At 36.2% G+C, this 7,460-nt stretch overlaps 1 protein-coding gene across 1 annotated transcript in view; it reads left to right on the forward strand.

The window, feature by feature from the left end:
• The window catches only part of HS6ST3 (heparan sulfate 6-O-sulfotransferase 3), a 703,070-nt gene that overhangs the window by 43,626 nt on the left and 651,984 nt on the right, over positions 1 to 7,460 (forward strand). The window lies entirely within an intron of this gene.

Here is a 7,460-nt window from a genome sequence, read left to right on the forward strand (position 1 = left end):
CCTCCAATGGTCTGAGGGACAGTGAACTGGCCCCCTGTTTAAAAAGCTTGAGGATCTCTGGTAAATGGATGGTATTAATTCAATATAATATCAATGTAATATTCCCAAGCACATGGATTGTACTTTGTATGATCAAAAGGGTATACAATGTACTTCCATTTTCCTGTGATGGGAAGGTGTGTGAATGGCAGCTAAGAGCAACTCTGATGCAACAGAACGTCTTATCACTGAAGTATTCTAGAAATTTATAAAGGTGGTAAATATATGTGTCATAAACTGTGATATATCAGGAAAGTACAATTAGTGAAATTATATATTTTATCTTTCTTTTGTGCTTATAGCCTGATTTTCTTCATAAATCCTCTCACTTATGAAAGTGAACTCATTTTAAAGGATACATTAGAAAATCAAGAAACAGTAAGATGGTATTTCAGTAATGTCTTTAAAAAAAGACATTTCAAAGTGAAAGTGCTGATGCTTTCTGAGAGCTTAATTGTATTTAAAAATAAGTAAAATTCTGATGACTTACATCTTTCACCCCCCCAATCTTCCTCTAATATAAATGCTATTTCATATAAAACTACTTAAGCAGAACTTGACATCTTTTAAAATCATTCACTATCATAACATAATGTAGTCTGCAAATGTTTTTCACTTCATTTGAAATGTCTCTGTGGATGAACACAGATCCTATTGATAGCAGCCATTGAATGCCTCACTGTCATTGCATAATGAAGCTAATATCACTATGAAATAAGATAATGGGCTCTCAAAATCTACTGAGCTCCCAAAAACTTTCTGACAGATCAAAACAAAACTTGGGAGTACAAATAATGATACATAAATGCCTCTTAACCACTTTATATTTAGGGAAGTGATCTGATATTTAGCCTTAAAACTCCCCGATCTGTTAGAAGCATATTTAAATATAACGTTTGTAAGCAAAAATATTTTTTCAGTAAATGATTACCATTTACTGAAAAAAAATAATAAAGACTTCTTTCTAATTAAAAATGAATTATTTTTCCATTCTGGCCATGCTCTAAACCAGTGGTTCTCAACCTTCCTAATGCAGCAACCCTTTAATATAGTTCCTGTGGGTCACGACCCACAGGTTGAGAACCGCTGCTCTAAACAAACCATTTAATTTCATTTACTCTTAATTGTTTGGGAGATGGTACCCGGTGTATAGATAACTCAGCCCTCTGCTTCTCTTCTCTCTCTGGCGACTGTCTACCTTCTGTTCCTATCAGTGCTTACCAGCATCCTAATAGGCTTGGGTGGTGGAGGGAAAGCATTGGATTAAACCAGAAGTTAGATGAGTCAATGCTTTTCTTTTTAACGCTCAGAAAGTGTTTTGCCCAAGAGCTGTGAGTTAAAATCAGGTTTTCAATGTACTGTTGATTTTAATTTATGGTATGGGTGTCTTTCATTAACTTGGGGAATCCTAAACTTAATTGAAAAGAAAGGCGGCATGATAGAGTGAAAAGCTTTGAACTCACGCACAGTGGGATTCAAATTCCATGTCTTGCTGTTACTAACTTTATGACCTTGGCAAGATGGTTTAATTTATTAGCCTCTATTCTTCATTAGTTCGTGGAGGATAAAATATCTGTTTGGCAGAGCTGTTATGAGAATTGATAATAATTTATGTTAAAAAAATGGTATATAAGATATTTACAATTTTTGCTTAAGTAGGTCTTATAGTTCATTAGAATGTATTTAATACCCAGGGCCATTTCTAGAATGAATTATGAAAAATATTTGTTAGAAATATCAAGGGCTGAAGTTTTGATACATATATGTAATAACCCGTTAGCTACATCATTCTATGAAGCTGGCAATCTCAGCACAGAGAAAAGCACTCATCACTTTTATTCAATACACAGATGATTCCCATCACAATTAGGAAGCAAACACTAATTCTGAGAGGGCTGCAGATGGGGGGCCTAGAGATCAAAGCTCTTCTTCACGTTTCCCCTAGCAAATAGCCATGTATAAAAAGATCTCAATTTGGGTACTTCATGGACTAGAGATGATCTTGACATCTTACAAACATAATGCTTTTAAAAATGTAGAATACTTAACTATATTAGAAAACCCTGATGTTCGAAGAAACTGAACAGAAGCTTTTGATAGATGCTTCCTAATATATATTTGGATTGTTTCAAGATGCAGTTATAAATCATGTCACGAAGATGATGTCTCATTCTTCTCATTCCTGTCTGACCCTGGGTCCCAGGACTCTCAGGTTAGCCTGGAACAAAAGCAATTTTATAAATGAATTCATACACAGGTGTAGTCACTTGGAGAATAAATTTCCTGGAAAAGTTGTTTTTCACATATGGTATAGTTTATTTAAAGTTATGTAAGAAAATTCAGAGAATACAGGGTTTAATACCTTTAATAAGGAAAGATTGTCTTAACTAGTGCTGAATTGTTAAATGGACTCGAGCCATGAATCAACCAGGAGGTGATATCGACTGTGAGAATTAAACTGCAGAAGGTTGTTGTACCACCTATCCTCGACAAAACAGTGAAAGTTCATTGTGTTTTCCAGATAAGGAATTTAGATGCAGAAAGATTAAGGAAAGCCAACAAACTGATTAAGTATGCTTGAAGGACCTTTTAAAGTCAAACTTGCAAATTTTCTCAAATTTCTGTACTTGCCCAAATTTGGTTGAAAATGGAGCAAACATGTTTTGTTATGCTTGATAGTGATCAACAGAGCACATAGTGAAGGATTAACTTAATTAATAATCATTGTAGGGAGTGGCTTCATAACAAATCCACTTTCTTTTCCTTTTTTTTTTTGAGGCAGGGTCTCACTCTGTCATACAGGCTAGGGTGCAGTGGCACAATCACAGCTCACTTTGGCCTCAAACTCCTGGGCTCAAGCATTCTTCTCAGCCTCCCAAGTAGCTGAGACTACTGGCTAATTTAAATTTTTTTTGTAAGACATGGGGTTTTAGTCTATTGTCCTATCTGATCTTTGTCCTCTTCTGTCCTCAAGGATCTTTTCATCTCAGTCTTCTGAAGTGTTGGGATTATAGTGGCCACCGGCCACAAATCCATTTTGATGAATAAATTGAGGCTGTGTTTTTTCCCCTTGTTACCCGGTAGTATTGAGGTTACCCCAAATCATTCAAATCATAGATAATCCACCCTCTGATGAGCTTATCAACTATCCATTATGGAGTTTGCCAGGTTTTAGCTGTCATGGTAAGAAGTCATCTCATGAGTAGACATATCATGAGATGAAGACTTATCAGCCCTCACTCCATAGCAGGTCCTTGAATAAGTCACTTCATTCAATGTCATTTCACTGGGAGCATGGATGAGAAAAAAGAAAAAAATTCTTGGGTGGGGCCAGTGTATGGAGTTTGCATTCTCCCCCTGTCTGCATGTGTTTTCTCTGGGAATTCCAGTTTCTTCCCTCATTCCAAAGCTCCGCATGGCCCCAGTCAGAGTGATTGTGGATGTGGGTGGGATTCTGGGGTGGGATAGCATCCTGTCCCGGGCTGGTTCCCACCTTGTACCCTGACCTGCTAGAAAAGGCTCTGGCCACCTGCCAAGCTGAACTGGAGTCGGCGGGTTAGAAAATGAGTGAGTGAATAAAAATGATTGTGAAATAAAAACTCATGAAATATACAACAATCACACAAATGCACAATAAAACGACATGATACAAAAGTGCTCAGAGAGCACGCTATTCGTGTTATTTTTCATTTTGGAACTATTTGGTGAGAGGAGGTGCTCCTAACAATTTTTGCTTTGTGAACATTTATTCCTCGCTTTCCTACCACTGCTGTGACCACTGTCACTCACTGATTCACAAACATTGGGTAGATAGTTGTCTTCCTTTTTATTATTTATCTTTCTTGAATGTTTACATAGCTCACATTAATTTCAGTGTTTAACATTAGAAGTGTTTAGGTCTTTAGAAGTTTGGTGATGTTTTATGACCAGAAATACTTCATAGGAACTCAACTCTTGTTTGTATCAGTTGGCCTACAGTAAATATTGGTTTGTTAGATGTTATTTTGTTTAAAGTTGCAGTTTCCAAGAAATTATTGATAATATTAAGTGAGGACTTATAAGTTCATATTGGACAAATCTGTCTATTTAATGAGAAAATTTTACCACAGTTCATGGATATAAAGTTTGGAAAGTATATCTGGAACATGGTCTGGTAAAAATATTTGTGAGTAGGGTCTGCAGAGAGAAACAAAATAGAGACAACAAAGGAGGAGGTGAGATTGTGCTGGTGTTTAGCTACTTCTGACTTTTGACCTGCATTCCACAGCTATTTCTTTAATGAACACTCCAGTTAATTGAGAAAATGCATTTAAAGATTGAAGTTTACGCAAAGAGTACCAAAGAAGTGAAGACAGGAACCTACAGAAAATGAGTTTCAGGGAAGTCAATGCCAGTAAGCTTATATATTATTTTATATATCATACATTATAAGAAAATGATCTGTAAGTGGAAAGACCCATGAAAATTGTTGTGATAGAATTTTGATAGAATATTTACAGATTTTTTTTTTTTCTTTTTGGAGCAATAGTACTTGTTAATTGGCAAGAGGACAAAGGGAAAAGGACAAAACCTGGGTGGGTACACAGAGCTATGATTTGAAATCCCATTTAGAGTAAATATTAAACCAGGAATAAGGCATTTCAGTGACGGAATGTAAGGATAAAACCAGGAAACATAGGGTGACTAGAGGATGAACTATACCAAAAAGGACAAAATACTCTTTTAGTGTGCATGAGATGAAAGGAAGATTAGTAAAACAATCCTCTTTATTAGATACAAAGGAAGCAGGAATTTGTACCAAAACAAAAATTCAATTGTTTCTTGAGAAAATACATTTTTACCTTCATCATAAAATATAGTGTCTATCTTAGAAAACAGAATAGGAAATAATGTGTTTGAAGGACAGGGAAACAAACTAGATTTGGCAGCAAATTGATCAAAGATCACTTAAATAAACAATTCCTGATGACTTTCAAATTAGAATGCCAATTATTGATGGTTCTGGCTCTTGGGTGCTAAAAATAACACCTTTTTGTTACAGTAGAAAACTAATTTTAGATTACTCTGAACTGTTAGTGCTTGCTTCATTATGCTTTATGTCAGAGGATACTAGACGAACATTTAGATTTTATTTTATTTTCATTTTTAAAAAGTGCCTTCATTTTTATAGCATTTTTCCTTTTTCTGTACAGCCACCATAGTGTGGCCTCCCATTTTCCTGCATTGGGAGAAAATGCTCACTTCATATTAAAATGACTCAGATTCACAACAAGAATTATAGATCTATTTCAAGTGAGCCGATGTGTGTGTGTCCCAAACCTGCCAATGATGCCGGGCATCCGTTAGAGAAGAGTAAACGAAAAGATGAACTCATATTAGCACCATCATCTTATTTTTAAAAAGTAAATAATTTATTTGGATCAATTAAAGAAAACATAATATCTGGCATTTAAAAATAATTACACAATCTTTTCCTATTGTGGCAACTTTTTATTATTTCTTTGATAAAATACTAGGTACAACTTTACATGTCACATACAGCTACAGAGACTCGAAGAACTTGGAAAACTTTCATGAAGAACTACAGAAGCCATTTGTCATTAGGTATTCTGAGTAATGCCTGTATTTGGAATTTAATATGCATTTTTTTTCTTAAGATGTCTGAGAATGATTCAGTTCCATGGAGGATAAAATGTGTTATCTGAAGATTACTAGCAATCTGAAGACAGCTAGTTTCACTAGTAGTGAAACTTCTAGTGGTAGAATTTTGATAGAATATTTACAGATTTTTTATAGTTAAACAGAGATCAATTTCCGGTGAAGGTTTACATTTTATCTTATCTAGCAGCTTGAGAGGAAGTCCACTCCTATCCCTTAGAGTGATTCCTATGCCGTGAAAGCAGCACCCTGGGCAGGAATAGCTTTGGAAATGAGACTGATGCCTGTCCCAGTGGTTCTCCTGTGACTTCAGGCAGGACACCCTAACTTTCTGGTTCTCCTGTTGCTCTAGACTAGATGTTCATGAAGGACCCTCTCTTTTGATTCTATGCTCTCTTTTGAATGTGAAGAAAGTTCATGATACGAAAAAAGATCTATATGTGCTCCATATTCTTAAGGGGAATTTGAGTGAGGAAATGTGGATAGCAAATCTATCACCATTTCCTTTTGGCACATAGGTTGGTTGAACACATGTCAAAGTAGATGCCTCATGGACGCTGAATATGACTATTAACAGGAAATTGAACAAGCTGTGGGATATCCATGTGTTATAATACTAGCAGTTCACTAAATAAGACTATCTTGATATAAAACACTATGAACAATGTAAATTCCATTTTTAAACACACACGCACACACACACCCCCACTGAAAGTCTGGATGGATATATACCCATTATTATCACTGGTTATTCTTTAGTGGAGAGATGATAGTTGACTGTTTTATAAATAGAAAAAGAGAACCTCCAGTAAATATTATTTAAAAAATATCACTTTATTACTTTCTCTAGGGCTGCTGTAATAAAGTAACACAAATTGGTGGTTTAAAGCAAATAAATGTATTATCTCACAGTTTCGGAGGCCAGAAGTCTTGCTGGCAGGGCAAGAAAGATCCTTCCTTGCCTCTTCTAGCTTCTGGTGTTGACCAGCAATCTTGGGTGTTCCTTAGTTTTCAGCTACAGCACTTGAGTCTGCCTCAACCATCCATGGCTGTCTTCCCTCTGTGTGTCTGTGAGCCTCTCTCCCCTTGAAGGGCCTGCCCTAATCCAGTATCACCCCTTATTTCAACTAATTTCATCTCCCCTATTTCTACCTCAGGTTGCATTCTGAGGTGGGTAGGGATTAGGACTTCCTGGGTGGGGCTGGGTGGAACACAATTCAACCCAATCACCCAATATTTAAGATTTATCTAGTTATTTAGAAAGTTACTTTGGTTCCACCCCCATATATCTAGATAGCCCCACATCACTGAGATTTCATGGAATAAAATGTTTCCCAATTTTTTTTTGCTATTATTGTTACTCTCCAGTTCAGCTTTGCTATTTCTAGTGAATTATGAGAATATATTTCTTTTCTTTTTACTTTTTTTTTTAAACAGGTTCTCACTCTATCACCCAGGCTAGAGTGCAATGGTGTTATCATAGCTCACTGTAACCTCCAATTCCTGGGCTCAAACAATCCTTCTGGCTTAGCCTCCTGAGTAGCTAGGACTATAGGAGTGTGCCCCCATGCCTAGTTAATTTTTTTTTTTGTATTTTTATTTTAGAGATGTGGTCTCACTATATTTCCTAAGCTGGTCTCAATCTCCTGGCCTCAAGCCATCCTTCTCCTGCCTTTGCCTCTTAGAGTTTTGAGATTACTGACATGAGCCACCATGCTGGGCCTAGAGAACATTTCTAATTGGCCTTTTCCCTCTTAAAAAAA

The sequence above is a fragment of the Otolemur garnettii genome, unplaced genomic scaffold (assembly GCF_000181295.1).
Source record: "Otolemur garnettii isolate 467f Iridium unplaced genomic scaffold, OtoGar3 scaffold00034, whole genome shotgun sequence".
Classification (NCBI taxonomy): domain Eukaryota; kingdom Metazoa; phylum Chordata; class Mammalia; order Primates; family Galagidae; genus Otolemur; species Otolemur garnettii.